This window comes from Phytophthora infestans, genomic scaffold (assembly GCF_000142945.1).
Source record: "Phytophthora infestans T30-4 supercont1.57 genomic scaffold, whole genome shotgun sequence".
NCBI classification, from domain to species: Eukaryota; Oomycota; class Peronosporomycetes; order Peronosporales; family Peronosporaceae; genus Phytophthora; species Phytophthora infestans.
In genome coordinates this window covers 419231-444245 of record NW_003303702.1, presented here as the reverse complement: position 1 = coordinate 444245, position 25015 = coordinate 419231, and positions in this window count along the sequence as shown.

The following is a 25015-nucleotide window of genomic DNA, read 5'->3' as shown; positions in this document are numbered from 1 at the left end:
CATCTGTGCGACTACATAAACAGGCTGAATGGCTACGCTCAGACCGCCCGTCTACACTTTGAGAAGAGTGGTCGCGACGCGAAAGAACACGTACAGCAGTTCCTGGCAACATGCGACGATGACAAGCTAGCGGAGAGTCTCTACCACGCTCGAGTCGCCGACATTCACGAGCTCGAAGAGATCATCGAAGATGTTCTCAAGGGCAAAAAGAGAATGGCCAAGCATGACAGTGAGTACCGATACTCCAAGAATCGTGATACGCGACGCGACGATGGGTACGCCCGCAACAACCGGCGTGATGACCGTCGCCGCGATGACAACCGCAACAAACCAAGAGTGACACTCATTGAAGCTACGGTGGACGACCTACTAGCTGAATTAGAAGGTCGTGAAGCTGCTCAAGGAGGCAACGAGTATTCAAACGAAGATCCGAACGCTTACGACAATGTCCAAGATGAGTACAACGACTTTCAGCCCGATAATACGGATGGTGATTTCTCATTGGACGAAAACGACCGATACCTCACCGCTGCTAACGAAAATGAGCGCCGTGCAGCTGCTGAAGGCACCTACGCACGTTCAGACAACCGTCAACCACGTGGAAACATGCCTGATCGCGATAATGGCTTCAATCAAGATCGCCGAGGTGGTGACCGTGGGTTCAATCAGGACCAACGCGGTCGACGTGACTTCAACCGCGACAGCCGACGCCCACAGTACGGACCATGCGCGGTGTGCGGTGGCATGAGTCACTCCGCCCACTACTGTAACAAGCGATGCAAGTTCTGCAAACAACTCCACGATGCTGGACAATGCGAACTTTCCGCAACTTCCAAGACCTTGCCAAATTTGTGCGCATTAAAGGCACGAAGGAGGAACTCCCGCCAGAGCTCAAGGCCGTCGTTCAAGAACGTCATTTAAAGTAGGCAGCCCGCCAACTACAACTGGGTTGGTCCCTATCGGGCTGCCACAGTTAACCGAGCCTTCAATGGAAGCAGAGTGTATCTTTGCTTTCATGGGGCAGAGTGAATGGCCTGATAATTACGTAACAAGTGTGAACGCGACGGAAAATGAAAAGGAGAGGAGTAGAATCCTCGGTGGAGGTGTTGGAGAGAGAGTGGAGTGTGCTGATGCTGATGAGGGCACCAGCGAGGGTTCGTTCGGCTTGGTTTCGAGTACAGCGCGAGACGAGCCCAAGGGTCACTCCAAGATGATGAAGTTGAACCCTGGCGAGAGACAGGGGTGGTGGTCGGCCAAGAAATTCGACCGACGGATCAGAATGAGAGCTCTGGTGCAAGGCGCTGTGAACGACCAGCGAACGAGGATCCTCCTCGACACAGGAGCGAACGTTAGTGTGATCACTGACGCCTTTGCCAAGAAGTTGCGACTCCGAGATGTACCTGATCACGGACGCCGCATTGACATTCAAGGAATCAACGAAGGCAAGGTGTCTACGACGCGACGAGCGTGCGTCAAGATTACGCTCGGATGGGAGATGGTGTACGAGTTTGAGATGTGGGTAATGGCGCATAGTGCAGGCGTCGACGTGGTACTCGGGACCGACTTTATGATCCCAGCCGGGATCCGGTTGGACCTGTTCCACGGCGCGGCGCAATTACCGCACGAAGTCCAAATCCCGCTGATAAAGACCAAGAACATGATCGACAGCGAAGAATACGGCTCCCATGTTAACGCCGGGCCACCCGAGCGTTTGGACATTCAAGCGCACGAGTGGCGAGAATACCGACTAGCGAAGCGCCACGTCGGTCTGGAAGAACACGTACTGTGGGTTCGTCGAACGAACAAGCTAATCCCGTCAGTGACGAGGTTTCGACGTGGACGGCCTCAGAGCATTCGACTGACCAACGTGTCTGATCGAACTGTGTACCTACCAGCACACGACTCGATTGCAATGTGGATTCCAGATGGGGATTTGCCACGAGGTGACGGCTATGTGCGTCTGGAATCCAAGAAGTACCAAGACTGGCAAGTATTGGCCTACGAAGGTTGTAGAGACCGCGAGCTCTTTCAGCGTGAATGTGAAATCTACGAACAATGGCTTGCAACTCAGCCTTCGGCAGTTGATCGACCGAACTATCCAGAACCCAGTGGGGTGCTAGCACGACCTCTAGAAGACTCGCTATTGGATTCCAGTGATCGTCTGACGTGTGCAGAGCGCTGGGCACTGATCCTGGAAGAACGTGAACGAGTGGAAGCCTGTCTGGCGTCTGGGGTGACAGCCGGGGATTCGACCGACGGTCAGCCTTCCGCAGAACCTTTGGACACGTACACGACAACCCATGGCGGAGGCAATAACGCGAACGAAGCCTCGGTAGTGCGTACACACGAACTACTGAGACCGGTGAACGTGGTACATACGCCAACGAGTGTTAGTGTCCAGTCAGGGGTGACCACGGAAGCGACAAGCAACGGCACTGGATTGAATGGAGTCACCCGTTTTGACGAAGCTGTCCCGGCCTTGTGTGTCACCAAATCTGCGAACGAGCCACCGGTGGTTATTCCAGAGGATACAGGCATCGCGCAGAAGGTGTTGACTACGGCACCGAGTATTCATTGCAAGATTGGTGCGAATTCCGAAATGTCAAGACAGCGGCAGAACGAGGAGCGGAACAAAAGTCAACAACCCAATATGTCGGCGGCCCACGCATTCAATATTGCGAACGACGACTCGGCAGATGGCCCAGAGATGGGAAACCAGGATGGGAAGGAGATGGACCAAGTACCGACTGTTGAAATCAAAGCGGATGCCAATGTTGAGTCAAGGGAAGAATCCGTAGCGGCGTTGGACGGAACATACATCTCGGTTGTTTGAGTGTTAACAACCGAGGGAAATGAAGCAACGTAGGATACGAGAAATGATTTCTACGAACACCCAGCTAACAACATTGACTTGGACGACTACGCGAAGGAGCTGGCATTCCTGCCGGACCTGACCGAAGAGATCAACACGACAATTGACTACACTGCGCCTAATGTTGCTGATCCTGAGCTGTCGACTGAACGCCGAGAGCGTCTGGTTGCGACGCTAAAGAACCACGAGCACATCCTGATTGCTAGTGGTAACACACTGCCGCCGCCAGCCTACGGCGCGGTATGCGATATCGACACACAGGGGCACGCTCCAATTAAACAGCGTGCCCGGCGCGTGCCGCTACGATTTCTAGGCAAACTGTACGAGCTGCTGCGCGCTCTGCTGCGAGCAGGACTGATCGTCTTTTCAGACAGTCCATGGGCATCGCCGATCGTGATTGTGATGAAAAAGAACGGGCTGGACATCCGGCTCTGCATTGATTACAAGATGGTGAATGCTATCACCGCGATCATGGAGTATGCAATGCCGCTAGTCGACGACCGGTTAACAGATCTCGAGCACTACCTATGGTTCTGCTCGCTGGATGCAACAAGCGGCTTCTGGGCGGTCACGATGACCTTGCGAGCGCGTAAAGTGTCAGCGTTCGTCTGCGCACTAGGACATTTTGAGTGGTTACGCATGCCCTTTGGGTTAAAGAACGCGCCGATGATCTACCAGCGTATGATTGACAACGCACTCTGGGGGTTCGTTCAGCCTAAAGGAGGTTGGTTTGAATACTCGGAGAGGATGCGTTTAGCTGAATAACAGGCCAAGGAACGTCGTGGGCCAAGCACCGAGGGTTCGTTTCAAACGAAGTTTGCGGCAGACCGCGAAGCACCGGTAGAGACCGACCCTGTACTACAACTCGTCAACAGCCCCGTCGCTGACATGTTTACGAAGGGGGAAACCAGACGAAAATCATCGCTGGTACACGATCGTTTGTGGATGATATTTGCTTCGCTGGCGAGGATTTCGACAGCTGCCTGGCGACGCTGGATCGATTGCTGGCCAGATTTGCACAGTGTCGGATCAGCATTAGTTTCACCAAGAGCATCTTCTGCCAGCCCAAGGGGAACTTTCTGTCGCATAAAATTTCGCCAGAAGGAATTAGGGCTGATCCGAAGAAGCTTGCGGCCATCATCGAGCTTTCGCTTCCAACGAGCAAGCGGGGCATGCAGTCGTTTCTTGGAGCGGTTAATTACTACAGCCGCTTCATTCAAGACTTCGCGGTCTACGGTGCGGCGCTGTACCAGCTCAAGGATGAAGACTTTGTCGTTGAAGGTGGCCTTTCTGTGGCACGTCATTCCTTCGAAAGATTGAAGACGAGTGTTTCACATTCACCCATCCTCAGGCACTTCGATCGGTCGAAAGAAGTTCACGTCATGCTCTTTGCGAATGAATGGGCGCTGAGTACTACGCTAATGCAAGAACATGAAGGCAAGTTACACCCCGTACTGTTCCTCGGTCGGGTGCTTAAGGAAGCCGAGATGAACTACCATCCAGCTGAGAAGGACGTTTTGGCGTTACTTCTGCTGTTGAAGATCTGTTACGTCCAGCTGGCAGGAAAGACGCTACATGTCTATACACGATTCTCGACGTTAGAGTGGGTGCATAAGTTGAAGTCTCTCTTCGGACGCGCGGTCCAGTTCGCAGTGCTGCTATCGCAGTGGCACCTTAAGGTGCAGCGCGTGAAGGAGAAGGATGTCGCCTTTGCGCAGCTACTGCAGTCAAGCATCACGAGCTTCGTTGACCTGGAAGACTCGCTCGCGCCGGTGGCGCCTCCAAACAAGGGTTCCCCGACTACTCGAATCGACCCCGCGTTGCTGTACGCCAGGCTTTACCGTAATTACAGCGGATTCGTCATGTCCTTTGACGGATCAGCGAAGACAGAGAAGTACGGTGGTTACGGGAGTTGTTCATGGGTGCTGTGGAGCCTTCCTGAGTGGAAGGTAGTGATTGCTGCAAACGCTTACCTCTCGGCTACCACGGTGAATGAAGCAGAGTATACAGGTATGATAAACGGTGTCAAGGCTGCTATTGCGCACGGTGCCGAGGATTTAGTCATCGTTGGTGACTCAAGGCTCGCGATTCAACAATCACTAGGGGTGATCGCATGCAGGAAGGAAACTTTGCTAGCGCTGCTGAATACTTACAAGGAACTCACGGCCAAGCTTCGATCAGTTAAATGTCTTCACGTTGTACGAGAATACAACGCGGCCGCGGATTCGTTAGTCACTGAAGCGCTGGAATCGAAGGTCAGTCGGGTAATCTTGGCTGAAACTCGCAAGTCGGAATTGGCATCGCTGAATCGCATCCAGGAAATGATCTACGAGCCGGATGAAGACTCGGTAGATGTTTCGTCACGAGGAGCAGAGCGTCAAGTACATGTACTGTCAGGCAGCGAGTCTTCAAAGTGGAAAACTTTCGAAAATTTCGTGGTTGATTTCAGCTCACCAAAGTGCGATTATGGTAATATAGCAGTGATGACTCGGCGACAGACGAAAGCCAAGAAACGCGTCAGGTTTGCAGATGAACACTCGGAGGATGTCTCAAAGGCTCAAGAACAGAATGAAGAACGACGAGAGACGTCCACCGAAGATTCATTCGGCGAAGATTTGCCAGACCATCCTCACAAGACTGTACCAGCGGCATTTCCCATTGCGGAAGATGTTGACCCAGTAGCGATACAGCGGGAACGACGCAGACAGATACTGGTGGCACAAGACGAGGAGCAGAAGTGGTTTAACATCAAGAAGGTGCTTCAGGGCCAAGCAGAAGAGCTGAGTTACAAAGAAGCTCGAGATGCCTGGAAGTATGCTGACCGGTTCGTGTTATCAGAAGACGGCGTGCTTCACTATCTTGGATTGAATCGTCGGTACGACCACGGTTGGCAAGAGGAGACCAAGCTGCGGCTTGTGGTACCGACAACGATGATTCAAGAGGTCTTGCAGAACTGTCACGACTCGCTGGAAGGAGGACATCAAGGTGTGGTGAGAACGTTCCACCGCGTTAAGTCCGATTATTATTGGATCGGCTTGTACGCCGACGTGGAGAAGCATGTGAAGTCATGTCCAGATTGCAGCTCGAGTAAAAGCCGTCCACAGCTTCGTGGATACTCACCTGGTAACGTGCTAGCCGAACGACCTTTCCAGATCGTCTCGATGGATTTTGTGATCCCACTACCGAAATCTCGCAGGGGCAACACGGCGTTGCTCCTATTTCAGTGCTCGTTCACGGGATTCGCTATTGCCAAGGCTACGTCGGATACGACTGCACTGAGTGTTGCCCAAGTATTCGAAGAATGTGTGTACCGACGGTTCGGAGACCATCACTGATAAGGCACGACCGCGACCCACGCTTCCTGAGCGAAGTGTTCCAAGCATTTGCAGAGATGATGCAGTCAAGATCACGGGCGACTTTGAGCTATCGGCCACAGGCTAATGGACAGCAGGAACGCTCGGTGAAGTCGGTGATGGACTCCGTACGGGTGTACGCGGAAGCCCTCTACAGCAAGATTGGGACGAAATCGCAGAGAAGCTGGTGTTCGCTATTAATACTTCACAGGACACTACAAGGAAGGAAACACCGTTCTACCTCGTTCATGGTTGGGATGCGCAGTCGACGTTGCGGGCAATGTCGTCATCACTCAAACGAGGACTCGGCAAGCAGTCTGACGCACTAGCGTGGCGGCGTGAGATCAATCGACAACATGAGGTCGCCCTCACTATGGCCAAAGATTATCAGGCTCTAGAAAAGGAGCGAAGGGCAAAAAAGCATAATGATGCTCTGAGTCGACTGGAAAAAGCTGCTGTACCCCAACCAAGTGGAAACGAACACTCGGCGGACCCCCTAGAAGCTTCAGGAGAGATGGAAGATCCTGCAAGAGCTCCACCGAGATCTCATTTTGAGATTGGGAGCCGGGCGTGGTTGTACATGGAACGCGTCAAACCGGGCTTGACAAAGAAATTAGCTCACCGATGGCATGGACCTTTTCGGATCAAACGCAAGGTGGAAGAGTTTGCGTACGAGCTGGAACTGCCTGACCGAAGTGGGTATCGCTTCTACCCAGTAGTGCATGTGTCGAGACTCAAGGCTGTCAACGAGTTCAACAGTCGACCGAACACTCGGTTGGTACTTGACACGACTAATGAAGCCAGACTTGACTTCGATGAGGAACTACTGCCTGAAGACAGCTGGGAACCAGATCAAGTTGCCGGTGAATATGAAGTCGAGGCCATCCTCGACGACAGAACACCACTGACGACGAGCACGGAGCGTGCTGTACGCGAGTTCAAAGTCAAGTGGGTGGGCTATGAAGATACAACTTGGGAGCCATCATCAAACTTGTCTTGTGGAGGTCTGCTGTACGACTATTTGCGAGCCAAGAAGAGCGAGAATCGGCTGCAGATGGCGCAAGTGGCGGACGAAGACTAGCGTGACTGGATCACGTGTGAACTGTCCACAGGGCGATGCAGCCTGTGGCAACAGACGAAAAACGCTACTGCAACAACAAATTGTATATGCATTTGAAGAACAACATGAACATGATTACGCTGTGGAAGTGGATTAAGAATAAGAAAACATGAATGCCGACCGGAGAGCAACCACTGAAAACGAAGTCACGCGGGACACCTCAACACTTAGCTGAGATGCTGGAGAACGTCGTGGAACCTGCAGCGAGGATTCAAATCGATTCCAAGTGCCTGGCCGCGGTGACCAAGAGTGTCAACGAAGTCGAGTCACCACTCTCCTTCTCCTCTTCATCAGGAACCGGAGCCTCGGCAGCTGGAGCTGAAGCCGGACCCTGCGAATCCTCGGTACCAGCTTCAACAGGAGGAGCAGCAGGAGCCATCTCCGCGGATTCAGCGACGACAGTGCAGCAGACTGAAGGGCGTTCGAACCCTCGGTCTTGCCCTCCTGAGAAACAAGTCGAGTAATGCGAGGTGATGAGCAGGGTACCGATGATCCAAGAGAAGGATAAGCTGACGTACCTCCAGCTGTTCACGTTCGCGACGTCTACGGGGCTTGAGACGCTGAAATGCGTCGGACACGACTCGATTCAGGCGCTTGGACATACGGTGGCGAGATGGTGAATTGGAGAATGAAGAAATGTCACAACGGGCACCAGTACCGTGGCTTCCATTGCGACAGGGGCAGTTGTGGTGTAGTGATTTCTCCGTAGTTGCGGATTATCACCCGTCGACAAAGACGTGACACCGCCCAAGATGTTCAAGCGACGAGCCCTCGGTCAGGTGATGTACGGAGACGCCAAGGTGCCAGGGACTCGACGGCGTCACCTCCGAGTTTTCAACAAATATCGGATACGGCCCTATGTCACTGAATCCAGGCTGTCCTTATTATTAATAATGGACTGGCCGGATTCGCATTCAGCGGACCATCTACGGTACGAACCCTCAGTGGCGGTTGGGATGAGTTCGCGGAATACTCAGCGACCTTTGGAAGACACGTTCACCGTCTGGGACAGGGCGCGGACCGTTAAAGATGCTCATGCGACAGTGCAGACGACGCTTGGCATGCAAGAAGATCCATAACGGATCATTGTTCACTTGATATTTGTATACTTGATTAGGACTTCTTATTCGGAATAGACCCGAAAGGGTAAGCTTAAATACAGAACAGAATTTCCACTCAAGCACACAGAGCGACGTCCGGGTTCAAGGTAAGCGTCAGGTCAAGCTTGTTTGAGTGTGTTATGCCTGTCGGTGAACTCGAAGCTCTGTAGTGAGGGTTCATCCGGCAAGGCCAAGAGACTTTGTGTATTGGCCGATTATTATCGGGAGGTTTTACGTGACGGCTTATTGTTTCCTATTTGCACGACTGGGAGTGCTTGAATTGCCTCCCTTTTATTCTTCCAGCCGAGTGTTGAACACTCGGTGATCTCGTAAAAGGCTTACCCGTGCCTGGTACCCTTCCGCTGTTGGGACCACGAGGATTCAAGACACCTGCTAGCTTTGCTCGTGCTAGTAGCGTGTTCTTATTTTACTGGTTGACCTATATAAGTAGTTTACAAGGACCAGTTTGTCCCGGTGCAAGGGCAGAACTGGGGTCTTCAGGTCCGCCCGAACGATCGTTTACTATCCTAGTAGACGTATTGTTGTGGGAACATCCTAGCTACATCTGTAGCTAGAGTTCACGTGGGATTTCCAACACCACACAAGGCTTTCACACTGGCTACACCCGAAGATAACCCTGACGTCGAGTGCATCGACAGGCCTGTTGGCACCGGTGAGGTTACCGGTGCGCGCTGAGACACCGGTTCACGTACCGGTGATGACCACGACACGGACTCGTTGTCCGCAGGACTGACCGCAGCTTCAGCATCCATGGCGACCGAAGGAGGCTCTCCCCCACCAAGGGTGGAGCCGCCAGCATCCGTGGGGTGACCCACGGCGAGAAGAGCCGAAACACGTGGGTGTCAAGCGTTGTTCACAAAAAATGGCGTCATGCCCGTCGAGGAGTGCTCGCCGTTGTTGAGTGCAAATTCGGCTAGCGGCAGGAACGAGCTCCAGCTCGTATACGAAGTCGCCTAGCTGCGGAGAAAGGCTTCAAGGACTCGGTTGACGCGTTCGGTTTGTCCATCCCTCTCCAGATGCGCCGCGGTCGACACCAGCGGTTTAGTTCCAAAGAGCTCGAAAAGGCGTGACCAGAACGCGGATGTAAACCGCGGGTCGCGGTCGGACACGATAGACTCCGACAGGTCGTGGTGACGAAAATTCACGTCGACGAAGTGGGCCGCGGACTCTTCCGCGGTGATTGTGGCTGCCACAGAAACGAGATGGGCCATCTTGCTGAAACGATCGACGAACACAAGTAAACCCGTGCGCCGGGCTGTATCGGGCGGAAGGCCGAAGATGAAGTCCATCAACATGGAGCGCCAGGCTTTCTTTGCGACCGGAAGAGGGCGCAATGGGGCCTTAGACGTTGAAGGCGGTGTGACTCGCTGGCAAGTTTCACATGTGCGGACCCACCTGCGTACCCACTTGTGCATGTGCGGCCAATAAAAGTCTCTCGACAGAGCCGCGTACGTCTTCTCGCGACCGAGATGTCCTCCAGTCGGGGGTGGGGGGGGGGGGTCATTGTACTCGTGGATAATGCGCGCACGTAGATCAGCGTCGTTTGGGACGACGACTCGAGGTTCATCGAATCTGTCGATGCTGTACTTCAGCAGATTGCCGTCCAGTCGATATCGATCGATCTGATTACGTGTGGTCCTTGACAGGACACTTAGCGTGCCACTACTAGGAGCGCGCAGGTGCATGATGGCACCATATATAGGACCACCATCGTACGCTGTAGCAATCTCGTCGCCCCGCGGGAGCGTGGGCGTGGTCAGCGTCAAGTGGATGCCTGACGACACGCAGACCGCACATTCGTCGTCGTCTTCATCAGCCACCTGATGTCCTAGCGCTTCACGGGGGTCGTAGTCCGGACGCCGAGACAGCACGTCGGCGCGAATTTTATTCTTGCCCGGCTTGTAGTGAGCAACGAAGCTGTACTCGGAGAAGAAGGACAGCCAACGGTCCATCCGTTGCGACAAGTGAGGGCTTTTCATCGCTGTCCGCAGCGATGCGTGATCAGTGTAAACCGCAAACGACTGTTCACCGAGCAAGTACACTCTGAATTTGATCAGAGTGTACCGCATTGCCAGGAGCTCCTTGTCGTGGACTGGGTAATTCTTCTCGGCTGGCTTCAGTTGTCGCGACGGATAGCTAATAACGCGTTCATGTTCGTCATCATCGAGCTACATCAGCGCACGGCCGATGGCAAAATCACTCGCGTCGCAGACGACGTGAAATGGCTTCGAGTCATCATCAAGCTTCAGGATCGGCGCAGACGCCAAGCTCTTCTTCACCGCGTCGAATGCAGCTTGGTAGTCCGATTTCCACTCCCAGATCACGTCCTTTTTCAGCAGCGAGGACAGCGGCTGGATCAGCCCAGCGTAATTCTTCGTATACTTGTGCAAGTAATTGGCCATGCCAAGCCGCTGACGCAACTCAGTGGTGCTTGTAGGCGTTGGCCAAGCACAGATAGACGAGGCCTTCTCGGGATCTGCGCGCACACAGCTCTTGCTCACGTAGCATCCCAACACCGGAATCTCCGGTGCACAGAGGACACATTTTTTCAGGTTTGCGTAGAGCTTGTTCTCTCGCATCGTCTGGAATACTTGCCTCAGGTGTTTCATATGTACTTCCACGGCACTGCGGCTGCCCTCAGCGCATCTGTGCACGAAGATGTCGTCCAAGTAACTCGGCGCGAAGTCTCGGAGCGGACGAAACACATGGGAGACCATGCGATTGAGGGTGGCCTGCGCGTTCTTCAGACCCTGTGGCATCACGAGCCACTCCCAGAGCATCCCGCTCGGTGTACATGTACTTACGGTGGTGAGAGGCACATCACATGCTCTCATCAGGATCTAATAGAATCCATCGGTCAGGTCGATGGCGCTGTAGATAACGCTGTCAGCCATGGCGTCCAGTACCATGTCCTTCCGAGGGATCGGAGTCTGCGCGGGGATGGTGGCATCCTTCAATTTGTTGAATGCGTGAACAATGCGCCATCCCACTGTAGCTTTCTTCACATAGAACGTGGGACTTGAATAGGGTGAGGTACTCTCGCGCACGTGAACCGCATTTCGGCGGCCCTCGAAAAAGTCATCGATCGCTTTCACTTGATCACGGGGAAGTGACCATTGTCTGGTGACGCAGTACTTCGTATCTGGCGCGAGGTCGATCTCGTGCTGAACCCCACGATCCACCGGTAGCTCGGCGGGATCTCATCCGGGAAGACGTCGGCGTACTCGCAGGCGGTGTCGTATACGGGATTCTCTGACTCCCGCAAGGCCCCCAGGACTGCGTTTGGAATCGTTCCTCACGAGCAGACTTAGGTCCAGCACCTAGCGGACGTGAACGTTCACCATCCTTTGCGACTGCATTTGCTGACGCATCCACCGAGACTGCCTCGGTGACCAAGCACACTTGCTCGACGTCTCCAGCTTTGAGGTCCCGAAGAAAGTTCTTCCAGGACAAGCCAGAAAGGCGTGTGATCGCCGCCGCTTCGCGCGGCGGACTCGTGCCTGCGATTGTGCGCGACCGACTCGGGCCTCGTTCCACGTACTCGAGCGCGCTGACCGATTCCATCTGCGGGCTATCGCTGGTCGTGGAGTCTCGACGAGGCTTCAGGTGTCGTCTATTCGACTTCTTCTTCGGCTTCCTCGAGCTCACGTATAAGTCTGACTCACCGCTACTCGACGATGCATCACCCTCCTCTAGGCGTGGGAGACCGTACTCGACCGGGCCGGGAACACGCGGGAGAATCTACTCAACCGCAGCATCGTTTGACGGGAGCCCAATCTGCTTGACCGCTAAATTGTTCGGCGGGAACCTCTGCTCTACCGCCGTCTCGTGTGGTGGGAGCCCCTGCTCGACCACCGTCTTGTATTGTGGGAGCCTCTGTTCGACCAGTTCATCCTCTACCTCGCGACACCGCGAGGTCTCTTCGTCCAACAACGTAGCACAAGCCATGCAGAGAGGGCCATCGCTCGCTCTGTGCACTGCCTGCGTCGTTGTTGTTTTGTCCCCGACTGTGACGTGGGGCCAGTCTCTTGGCGCCACCAAAAGGTGTGTGAAGACCTCGCTCACGTCGACGGTTGACCGATTGGACCAGCCAGTCAATCTCTGGCTGATGTCGCGCAAGCCAAGGGATTTTCAGGATGCAGCCAAACGCGTAATTCATCTCGATCATCAAGAAGTCGTCCTTGCTACGGAAGACGTCGAACGTGTACGACAAGGACACGTCACGCCACGCAACGCGGCGAGCTTTACCATCTGCGAGTTTGACTTGAACTCGCCCGGACCATTCCGGACACGGACGTTCTTGAGTAGGACCGACAAACACGACGCGCAAAATACGTTGTTGGTCGCTCCTGAGTCAAGGAGCGCGCGCAGTGGTCGCCGGGCACCGGTGACGTGGAGGCTGACGCTGATCAGTCTCGAGTCGCCGAATACGTGGACTTGCGAGGCCATGCCGATTGGCTTGGTCACGATGCACGACGCCAGATGTCGCGTCTTCTGGACGTAATCACGCATGAACATGTTCCCTTGCCGAAGCGCGAAGAACGCTGCACGAACGCGAGACTCATCTTGCGGGGGGTCGAACGCGAGGCGCAAGTCGTTCTGGAGAGTTTCCAGAGTTGGGAAAGCCTCGGGGTCGACAACCTGCTTCCCAAGGGCTCATTATTTAGCCTTTCCGGCTAACCGGAAGAGGAGGAAGTTCACCTTGGCGGATGACGCCTCGATGCGTCGCGAGGCGATAGCGATGTCGATCTCGCGGTACAACCGGTTTAGCGGAAGCCGGTTTTTGCCGGCGCCAGAATACGTAGACGTCTCAAACTTGACGACGTCATTCTGGGATGGGCGCGATGGAGTTGACACCCGCCGATTCGCATCAGCGTGCTCGCATTCCATGAACTCTTGTGCTGCAAGAAGTTGCTGGTCGGGCGTCGCTGAGCTCAGCAGCAAAGCGACAGCGCCATTTCCGGACACCGCCACGTGGCGGTGAAGCGCTTCCCACTTCACGCGAGTGAGATGGGAGAATGCAGCATGCTTCAGGGTCGCCCCGGAGATCTGGACCTGGCCCATCGTAGACTTGGGACTACAAAGTGCTACCAGGTGTAACGGGGTAAGAGTTACCGTCACTAGCTTACACTATAGTGTGGCGGAAGCTCGCAACAGTAAAACCAAGTCTTAGCTTTGTGTCAAATTCAACTTTGATTTATTTAGGACCAGGGCGGCTACCCCTGGCCTCGTGTGAACCTCTTAATCGCATGTCTACACCTGATTGGTCAATAAGTGAGTATGATCCCTCAATATCAACCAATCAGATGATAACACCTTGGCACGCGCTACCCGAGTGCCACTTTACCTACTTATGCAAAAACTAAGGAAATATCTACCTACTTATGTAATTGGGGTTGGGCCCATTACAGATTCATGACTGCCCTTCTCCGATCGGATCCTGATCCACATCCGGTGAATTCAGGTCTGTGACATCGGAGGCCAACAACTGCTCAATCTCGATCCGGACATCTGGCTTGGACATCGCCGCAAACTCCACTTCTCGTAGTTCGTACAGTATAGCCGCCAAAATATAATAGTCCTCATTGAAATGACTATAGTAGTTTAAACTACCCACGAACGATTGCATCGCTCGAAGTCATCCCGGGATAACGAGGTCAGTTACCTTGGCCAGATCCTTCGGATTTGCCTCCGGCCTATCGTTAGACACCCTATGTCCCAAATAATCCACCTAGCGCATACCCCAACAGCTCTTCACCACGCTAATAGAGCGATTCTGCTTGGTACACGCCTCTAGCAAATCCTTGACCCGTTCACATAATTGATTCCATGACTCCGCGGGAATTAGGATGTCGTCGAGGTAGGATCTACGCCCTAACACAGACGGTGCACCCAGATCATCAGGCTGTCCCTCCTCAAAAGGATCAGTCCGCCAGTATCTTCGTCCGATCTTGGGATCCGGGTGAACTCGTACAGCGCATTGTCGATGAGGCGTTGATAGATCTGAGGGTCATTCCTCAAACCGAAGGCGTCCGGTTCAATTCGAACAGACCAACGGAGTGATGAACGCCGAGATCGCGCGAGCTTGATTCGGCATAGTCACCACCTGAAATGCACCGGTCATATTCAACGAACAATACCAAAGTACATTGTCGAGATCTTCCAACAGCTCATTGATCAGAGGCATTAAGTAAATCATCGGTCTGGTCAGACCATTCACCAGGCGATATTCAATACATAGTCGAATGTATACCCCGTTCTTCTTGAAGATGATCACGCCGGGGGACGCCCACGCTGACGTTAAGAAGGGAATGATTTTGGAATGTAGCAATCCTTTTATCTGATTTGACAACTTATCTCGAAATTAGGGTACCACTTTACGCACTTTATGCGCGATCGGCTTGACATCACCCAAATCGATATCACATCTGACCCCGCGTGCCGCAGAAGAAAATCGTTGCCCTTGCCAATCAGCAGATGTCGACTCTTCCAGATCTCCTGACGCTGCTTTTCGCCTTCCGCCAGTGTATTTGCGTCTGGATCCAGCTGGATATGATCGATCTTTACTACTTTTGTCGTCAACTTCTGGGATTATGGCCAAGTCCTCACCGATATCTCCCGCGAATAGATCTCCGCCTTTGTGGTAACAAATCTGTTCTTGTCCCATCACCTTGATTTCATTCGTCCGATCTTGATCGCGATCCACTTCCGCGGATCGGGCAGTAGCACCAACCTTCGGATCCGAATCCCGACTCTGCACAATCTCATATCTCTCTTGTCGCAAACTTGTCGGATCTTCAGATCCAGGCCGTCTGACTCGGCCGACGTTTACCACGTCGGGTAACATCGTCAGGTCTGCTGCAGCAACCTCTGATGCAGCCCTCCCTCAGCGGACGGCGGATCGGAATCCAGTCTAAGATCCGGTATTCATACTTCCGGGCGGACCAACGTTACCACCACCGGTAGAGCTTCTGCTTTGTCCGCCGACGCAGGATCCGGATCCGGCATTGATCCAGTCGAACCCCATTCAGCCACCTGATATCCTTAGCCACCCGAGACCCTGAATCGCTACCTTCAGAATCTAAGGATATATCGACAGGAGCATCTTCCAACTGTTGAGATCTAGAATCCACAAGTCCGATCTGAGTCCGCCGGCCTCGTTGCCGTGGCTTATAAGACGTTAAGTACATCGTTTTTTATACTAGAGGACCCACCGGTTCCAGATCTGTCTCATCAGATTCTTTCGACTTAATATCAGTAGTCGCCTCATTTGCTAGATTCTGCCATTCTCGATAACGGCGAGAGACCACTAAGCCATATCCCGGACGTTTTGGGATACCGTCCACGGCTAGCCACCGACCAATCTCCTCATAGTGATCTACCAATAACCGCTGATCACCGATATGTGGTGAAGTGCTTTCTCAGAAATAAGAGAATGGGCCTGACGCGGGGTCACTATCCCGCATCAGTGACAATTTCAAGTGATTAGAGAGGATTTGGGTTGGTGGCACGGATGCAAGTTGCCGGTGGTGGATTAGCCATGACGAGCAGCACCCCGTATGAAATGACGATGAATCTGGTTTGAGCGATGTACGAGAAGGCAAGATCCACCAAGACTTACCTCGGATCCACCCTTACCTGGATTCACTTAAATGGATATGGGATATACTATACAAGAGCGGATCGGGTGTGGATCCTATGAAGGAAGGATGGTCGGTGCCCTCTGAAGATGGATCTAGTAGCCACGGCTAATGAGGAGTCAAGATCCACCGCGAGGTACCCCGGATCCCATACTTCCGAGTTCGGATACATGGAGGGAGGATCCCGCCTAGAGGGACCTGGATCCAGGGTACAGGGATGAGGGATGCAGTGGATCTGGAACTTTCGTGGGACAATGGAGATCACAGACGGTTGCAAGATGATGTTGGATGATTGGAGAGCTCGGATCCACGGCGAGTGTACGATTACAGTGAGGTGGATCCAAGCGACCTGGATCCGGATGAGTGTACCCATAATGGGGTGACCATGATGATTACGTCATGGATCCGGTGGATCTGAAGATAACACAGCTGGGATGATGGGTCAAGGGAAGAAGGGACATGCAGCCGAGCCTGGTAAGGGATTTAGCAGATGAAAGACATATAAGGTAGAAATCCAGGCAGGTATAGGCTTAAATATTAATACAGACCTCAATTTGCACAGTAACACGCAAGTGCCTTCCTGCCCTCAAGAATCGGAACTACATTGGCCGTACGAGCTCCGTGAAGGGTAGGAATTGCGAATATAGTGTTGGTAGTGATAACTGGATAATACATTGGCCAGATCCTACAACCTAGTGAGCTTTTCCTTTACTTGTGCAGATCCGACAGGTTAACCGAATTTACGACTTGGTCGGTTACACCCTAGAGGTTCTCAACTCTCAAGATCCCGTCACAGGAGGCGGCAAGTACGACGCAAAGGAGCTACAAAGGCAAGGGAACACACCCGCAAGGCAACCCTACGGTCAGATCCACGATCTAGGCCCCGGATCCATAAGCTCGAATATTCGCTTAGGATTCGGAACAATCCACGGACGCAGAGTGAAGATTTTCCACTGCTGCTCCACCCCATCCCCACGTCTCGCCAAGACACTCAAGCTTCACCACTTGAACTCTTCGGAAGTTACCGAGAGAGCAGATCATGCCCTACCGACGGGTACACAAGGTGAGGAAAGTTCAGCAGAACACGGATCATCGGGGGACCCCCTCCGTTAGTCGGTGTCTGGGCGCAGTTGGAAAGTTGGATCTGGCAATCTCGCAGATTTTGCTGATCCCGCTACACCACAATGGTGCGCGTGCCCGGATCTTTTGGTGACTCGGGATTTCACCGTGAGTCCCAAGAAGATGCTCAAGTGAAGATTGAGCCAGGGGAAGAGGCGTCGTCGGAAGTCGGATCGACGAAGACGCTGCTGAATGAAACAAGATCCGCGGATCGATGGAGTTTTGGGAGGAACTCTGTCGACGGAAGAGAGGTGGATCCGGATCCCGGATCTAGAAGAGAAACCTCTCTATCCTCCCCAGGTCCCCCTCGGGGGGACCCCTGCGGATCTTGACGCAAGTCAAGATCCGCTAACGAAACCAAGGAAAAAGTGAAAGGCCAAAACCGGTATGCATTTGCCAGATTCACCCGGGTTAAGCCCAACACTGTAACCTAAACCCCAACCCCGGCTAGTCGAAGAAACGAGAAAGAAGACGAAAACGAGTAAGACTACGCGGAAGAAGATGCAAGCTCCAGAGTCCGGAAGAAAGACCAAGCTGGATCCAGGTCAAGCTGGTCAGACCAAGGATCTCGAGTTTGTGTATCGCCCACCCAGCTTTACGCGACTTCCTGCATCAAGATTCTGTCATGCAGATCCTGAATCCACGACAGATCGAAGATCCAAGAGAACCGGTGAGAGCACCAACGAAAACGGCGAACAAGTTGGTGGCAGTCCAGGATCTATTACGTTTGCCTACGGAGTCAGACATCGTAGCTGGTGTGTTCGACGCAGAGGATATCTTCGAGCTAGACCTGGATCTCATAGTATTCGCGACGCGGGACCTCTTTGCCAGAGTTAAGTCCATCACCGGAGAAAGATCGCGCACTATGGATCCGGTGTCGTCGCCGAAGGTCAGCCAAGCTGCGTCCTCGAACTACGAATCCGCCGCTGAGGATGAGTCAGACACGTCGTCCGAACCACGACGCATGACATTAGGCCCTCCGGGGCATCCATGCTGGAAGCGCGGGCGAGGAGCCGAGGACAGGAAGTCCCTGTGAGCGCGAAGGCTCGGGATCCAGTAGGCCCTACGCGTGATCTGACACAATCCAGCCACGATCGAGCCAGATCCGGCAAGAAGCCAGTGGGATTATCGTCAGATCGGGCTCAAGGTAATCGCCTCACGGATCCGGTCTCGCCAGTGGACCAGACGGCCACAGGCTCTTCCGACACTTCCTCGGGCACCCTGCAGCAACACTTCGAAGCTGCGATGAGTCTTTTCCTGGCCGAACAGGGTATGAGAGCGCCCGTGCCACAAGTGCAAGTGCTCCACGAACATGGAGCACGAGACGTGGAGATGGAGTCCGTGGAGGGAGACAACTCCCATGATGAGTTCGACCCAGATGATCTGGATGGCCCATCCACTTCGTCAGCAGTGGTAGCAACAGCCACAGCCGGGGCAGGTGGATCGTCCATGATCCAGAGGGTACGGATCTCAGCCATATCGGATCTGAAGGAGTTCACGGGCAAGGATCAAGATGAGGACCGAGCGAGAACATGGATCAGCAAAGTCAAGTCGGCCCTCATGAGAGATCAAGCGTCGGATGCTGAGAAGTGTTTGACCTTTGCGGATCTGCTAGCGGGGCCAGTCAGGAACTGGTATCGGCAGCTGGGCAGATCCACAAGGAACAAGTGGCCAGATTTGCTGCGCAGTTTCCAGACCCAGTACTCTGGATTGGGAGTGTCGGTGGCACGACAATACTACCACGCTCGCCGCAGATCGGATGAATCCCCACTAGAATACCTACATCGACTAAATGTGGCCGGTCTACGGGCCAAGTTGAAGGTCAAGGATGGGGGATCCAAGGTACTGCGGGAACACGTGGATCATTTCATCGAGACGGTGGGAGACGTGGATCTGGCCGACAGGCTGACCCTGTTACGACTCCCCGACGCAGACGAGCTTGAGGAAGTGCTGCGGGCGGTGGATCGCGCGAAACACCGCCAGAAGAAGGCGGCGGTCGGATCCGGCAAGTATCGCCAAAAGGCTCCGACGCCCACGGCTCCAGCTCGACGTGTCCACCAAGTCACGGCGCCCGACTCAGGAACTGAATAGGAATCCGACGGTTCGGACTCCGACCCTGAAGATTACCGCCGAGTCTGTCTCACTGCGTCCAACGATCGAACGGCGAAGACCGGAGACAACTCTCGATCGGGGAATACCGTACCCGGGGACCGTGGGATGTACAGATCCCGAGATCTCATGGACGGGACAGCCCAGGTCAGGTGTTCGCAGTGCGGATCCCGGAAGCACACTGAATCTGGATGCTGGAAACATCTGGTCTGTGAGAAGTGTGGCAAGAAAGGTCATCCCGGGGATCATTGCTTCTACGTGTGTCGCGGGTGTGGCGAGATTCACGACGTCGGCAAGTGCCCGATGGAAGAATTCTACAACCAGATCCGCCAATGGTTTGATCCAGCCAAGCACAGAGGGCTGTTGCCAGAAGTGGCCGAGAAGATGTTAAACTAGGACGCTCGCCGGGTTTGAATCCGGTACGAGCCGAGCGTTCTAGGTACTGCATTTATGCATTTGTGAACAAGCCATCGCTAGATCCAGGTAGCAGGACCCTAGATCCAGTCAATAATACACGTGATCTACATGAAGTGTCAGCTGCCAAGATCTCTAGTTTGCGCCAAGTGGATGAGTTTGCCAGATCCGAAGTCTCTTCAACCCTGGATCTACAAAGGGGAGAGGCACGTGGTTATTGGGAGATGCGCCAACATGGTCGATGGTTTGAGCCTACCAAGGGTGAGGTCACTGCAGATCCACCTAAGGTCTGTCAGGTCACTGGATCCCGTGGATCTGAGGATGTTGGATCCATGGATCTGCTAACCGGGGAGCCCCGTGGATACTGGAAGTACCACGCCCCAGGAAAGTGGTTCAGAGAAGCCAAGGTAGGAGGCAAGATCAACAATGAAAAAGCAATCCTACTCCTAGATAGTGGTGCCGAGGTGTCTATACTAGATACCGCCTTTGCTCGTAAGGTTGGGTGCCAAGTGGATGGGAGTCGGATCCAAGACTGTGTTGGGATTGGTGAAGGCGTGGACCGTACGAATGGGAGATCGCGGATCAAGATCACGCTGGCAGGTTGTTTGACGTATTGGTTTGACATTTGGGTTGGAGATCTCGCTGGTCAAGACGCCATCCTCGGGATGGATTTCATGGTACCGGCCGGAGTGAGGTTGGATCTAGCGGATGGGACACTTTGTTTCCCTGACGAGATGCGGATCCAGCTCAGCGGACGGCGACCGTTGTATGGAGCGAAGATGAGGATCATAAGGGCGGATAAGACAACCTGGATCGAGCCCGGGGAAACCTGGGAGCTGCCAGACCGGTTAAAGTGGGTGGAACATGAGAAACCGTGGGTCACTCGGGGCGAGAAATGGGTACCTACCGTAATCCAGGGGCCAGGTCGATCACAATACCTCCAGGTCACGAACGTCAGCGATAAGAGACTATTACTGGACCATTATGAGGAGATCGGGCGATGGTTAGCAAAGGACGGTATCCCTAGGCGACCTGGATATGTGTCAGTGGGGTCCCGCCGCTACAAAGAATGGCAGAATCTGGTGTACGAGGCGACTACCGAGATCGAATCCCTCGGAGAGGTGGAGCTCCCGGCGAAGCCAACTGGCCCCTTGGTGGATCGGCCTTCATATCCAACTCCGCGAAAGATCCTGCAGAGGGATCGACGGGTTGAGATCCAAGCAATGGAGGTTGGATCCACGACGGGGGACGATCCCCAGAGTCGGCCCTTAGATAACGCAGGGTCGGTGGATGAAGGATTGCAGAGGGCTAAAGCCGAACAGCCGGATCCCGCTGATCCACGAGTGGGTCCAAGCTTTCCATTGGATAAAGTGCCTGGATCCCTATCGATAGTGGCAACGCTAGTCAAACCAGAACCGTCGGGCTTAAACACGTTAGAGGACCGACTAGATCCAACTGGTGGTTTCCCTGATACCAGGGTACCTGATCCCCCGAAGACAGAAGGACTGCCAGGCGAAAGAGGGTCGCGGTGTTTGGATCCAATGGTAAATCCTACGAAGACGGAAGATGAGCAAGTCTGCTACCGTGAAGGCGGGGATCTACACGCCGAGGATCTGGGAGAAGGCATGGCGGTGATCCCGGAGGTACCACTGACCACAGAGGAGGTCACGATTGATGATATCCAAGTGGATCCAGGGGCGAATGAACCTGCTGAAGTGGATCGTCTGCGTCAGAAAATCTGGGAGAGCCGACATCTGCTGATTGGTAAAGGTAATGCGTTACCGCCCGCTGCCCGCGGAGTCAAATGTGACATCGATGTCGGCGACGCGAAACCGATCGCTCAGAGGGTGCGGAAGGTGGCGCCTCAGTTCCGAGAAAAACTATCGGATCTGATTAAGGGCCTGCTGCAAGCCAAGATCATCACTTTCTCAACGTCCCCGTGGGCATCTCCAGTGGTAATCATCATCAAGAAGAACGGGGTGGATATACGTCTGTGCATAGATTACCGTCTGGTTAACGGTCTGACTCGATTGATGGTGTATCCGATGCCTCTAATCAATGAGCTGTTGGAAGATCTGGATAAAGTACTCTGGTACTGCTCTCTTGACATGGCCAGCGGTTTTTGGGTAGTTACTATGACGGATCGAGCTCGCGCGATATCCGCATTCATCACACCGTTTGGACTGTTCGAGTGGAACCGGATGCCGTTTGGATTGAAGAACGCACCCCAGGTTTACCAACGTCTAATCGATAACGCTCTCTATGGATTCACCCGAATACCGGAACCCAAAAGGGGTGGATCCGGGGAAGATCATACGGAAGTAGATCCATTTGAGGCAGGAGAGCCAGGGGATCCTGGAACCCCGTCCGTGTTAGGACGCAGATCTTACATCGACGACATTCTAATCCCGGCGAAACCGTGGGATCAGTTGTGCGAAAGAGTGACATCCCTACTGGAGGCGTGTACTAAGTGGAAATCTCTCTATCAGTGTGGTAAAGAGCTATTGGGGGGATGCGCAAGGTGGATTACTTAGGCCTATCTAGTTTCTATGATTGATTGGAGGCGAATCCTAAGGACCTGTCTTCGTTAGCCGATTTGCCCTTCCCGCAGTCGTTGCGGGCGATGCAATCCTTCTTGGGCAGTTTGAACTACTACAGTCGGTTCATCGAGGATTACGCCCTGTTTGCCGCGGTATTGTATGAATTGAGAGAGGTAGATTTCGCTGCGATGACCACTCCAGCTGTCCGGATAAAAATCCAACAAGCTCTGGCCCAGGAGATGTCGGATCCACGAAGGAATCCAAGTGGTACGACGGCAGAAGAGGACCTGAAACAGGAGCTGGATCCACCCCGGGACCAACGGAGAGAGGATCCAGTCTGGATAGAGACGACGGATCAGAACATGGAAAAGGCAGAATCGCGGTGGATCCGAGCTCAACACGCATTCGTGGAACTGAGGAACAGGATCGCGACCACGCCTATCCTCCGTCAATTCGATCTAGAACGTCAATCTACGGTAATAGTTTATGCCAGCGACTGGGCAGTCTCAGCAGCTCTGGTACAAGAACATGAGGGGATCTGGCATCCAGTCACCTTCGTCAGCCGGACACTGAAGCCGAATGAGCTGAACTACGGAGCGGTGGAGAAAGAGATACTCGCGCTCCTGCGCGTGTTGGATCTGAATTACAACCTGCTGGTGGGAAGATCCATCTGGGTCCTGACCCGACACTCTACACTAGCCTGGCTGTTCAAGTCGGCCGGGTTACAAGGACGTTTGGGACAGTGGGCAGCTTTACTCTCGCTTGGATACCGGAGATTGTGAAATGTTCGAAAGGGGAAGACGAGATCCTGGGAGTTTTGACCGCGAGCATCACACCTCGAGCTAAGATGGATGAGGCGCTGACTAGGATCGCTCCTAAGAAAGAACCCAAACGCCGGATCCAGATCCCGATCCCGACGGTACAGGTGGATGAGGATCTATACGTCCTGAGTTTCGATGGATGACTTGCTCTTCTATTGCCCCCCTACGAAGAGAGTCAACGAGGATCGGGATGGATTGATGAGACTGGTAATGCCGGAAACCTTACAACAGGATGTCCTGCACCACTATCACGCTAGCTTGGAAGGCGGACATCAGGGTATTGGTCGGACCTACCAACGGATCCGGGAATGTTTTCACTGGAGGGGACTATTCAAGAGCGTACAACGGTAAGTCGGGGAATGTGTGGATTGTGAGACAGGGAAGGGCAGGCCCACAATCGAAGGGGAGTCACCTGGGAATATCCAAGCGACTTACCCTTTCCAAATCATAGCCATGGATCATATCCCCTCGTTGCCCAAGTCGTTCAAAGGAAACACATAATTGTTGATTTGGGTGGACCTGTTTACCGGATACGTGGTAGCCAAAGCTAGTGCGTCTAGAACTGCGCGGACCATTGCTGAATCGAACGAGGAGTGCGTTTTCCGAAGATTTGGAGCTAGCGAGATGATTAGACATGATCGGGAGCCAGGCTTTATGTCTGATTTCTTTCGAGCATTCAACCGGATCCTGGGGCAGCGACAGCGAGAAACCATGGCATATCGTCCCCAAGCTAACGGGTCGGCCGAGCGCATGGTACAGACGATCACGAGAGCACTCAAGCTGTACGTCCAGGATTTGGATCAGAGGGATTGGAATGAGTACGCAGAACGGCTCCCCTTCGCGATGAACACCGCCCAAGACAGGATCCGGGGTGATACCCCATTTTACTTGGTACATGGGTGGGATCCCAAATCCACCCTAGAAGCGGCCATTCCAGTATGCAGCACCAAGAAGAGAAACCGAGATCCAAGGCGATGGCGATACCAAGTCCAGAAATACTACCGACAAGCTAGATCCCAGGTGAACGAACGACTGCGGAGTGAGATACAGGATCGAGCGGATCGACACAACGAAGACGCCCGTCCACATCAAATCCAAGTGGGATCGCAGGTGTGGGTTTATTTGGATCGAGTGTACGCCCGCAAATTGGCCCATCTATGGCATGGACCGTTCCGGGTGAGCGAGAAGATTGGAGAACACACGGTAAAGCTGGAAACGGCAGGTACCGAATATCGCCTGTTCCCTGTAGTACACGTATCCAAGCTGAAGTTGGTCAAAGAATATCCGGATCGGCCGCAGATCCGTCTTTCGGTGGATGGGTCCGATCGCGTCGACTTCAACAAAGTCCTCCTACCGGAAGATAGTTGAAATGTGGATCTCGAAGCCGACGAGTTCGAAGTCGAGAAGATCACCGATATGAGGTCGGGGAAGCGAACTAGATACGGACGGATTTACCGTGAATTTCTGGTGTATTGGCGTGGATATGACGAACCCAGTTGGGTAGACGAGGCAGATCTGAACTGTGGAGCATTACTCTATGATTTCTTGAGGGATCGTACGAATCGTAACAGATTCGGCGTGATGCAGTCTCATGAAGAAGAGTAGGGAGGGGACCCATGGATGTGAGTTGGTCATGTCGATGGGAGGATGAAGAAGGGCCCACAGGAAGGGTGTGGGCCAGGAGGAGGAGGATCGCTGATGTGAGTTGGTCACATCGGAAAGAAAGAGAAGACGAATCCACAGGGGAAGGGTGGATTAGGAGGAAGGAGTGAATGTTTATGCATAAGAGTGACGTTTTACGTGCGAGGAGTCCTGTTTGATCTCAAGCACGAGCTTTCAAGGGCCCCAACTATACTGACCCAATTGATCCTGGGTCATTGGCGCTAGATCCGGATGAAATCCAGGC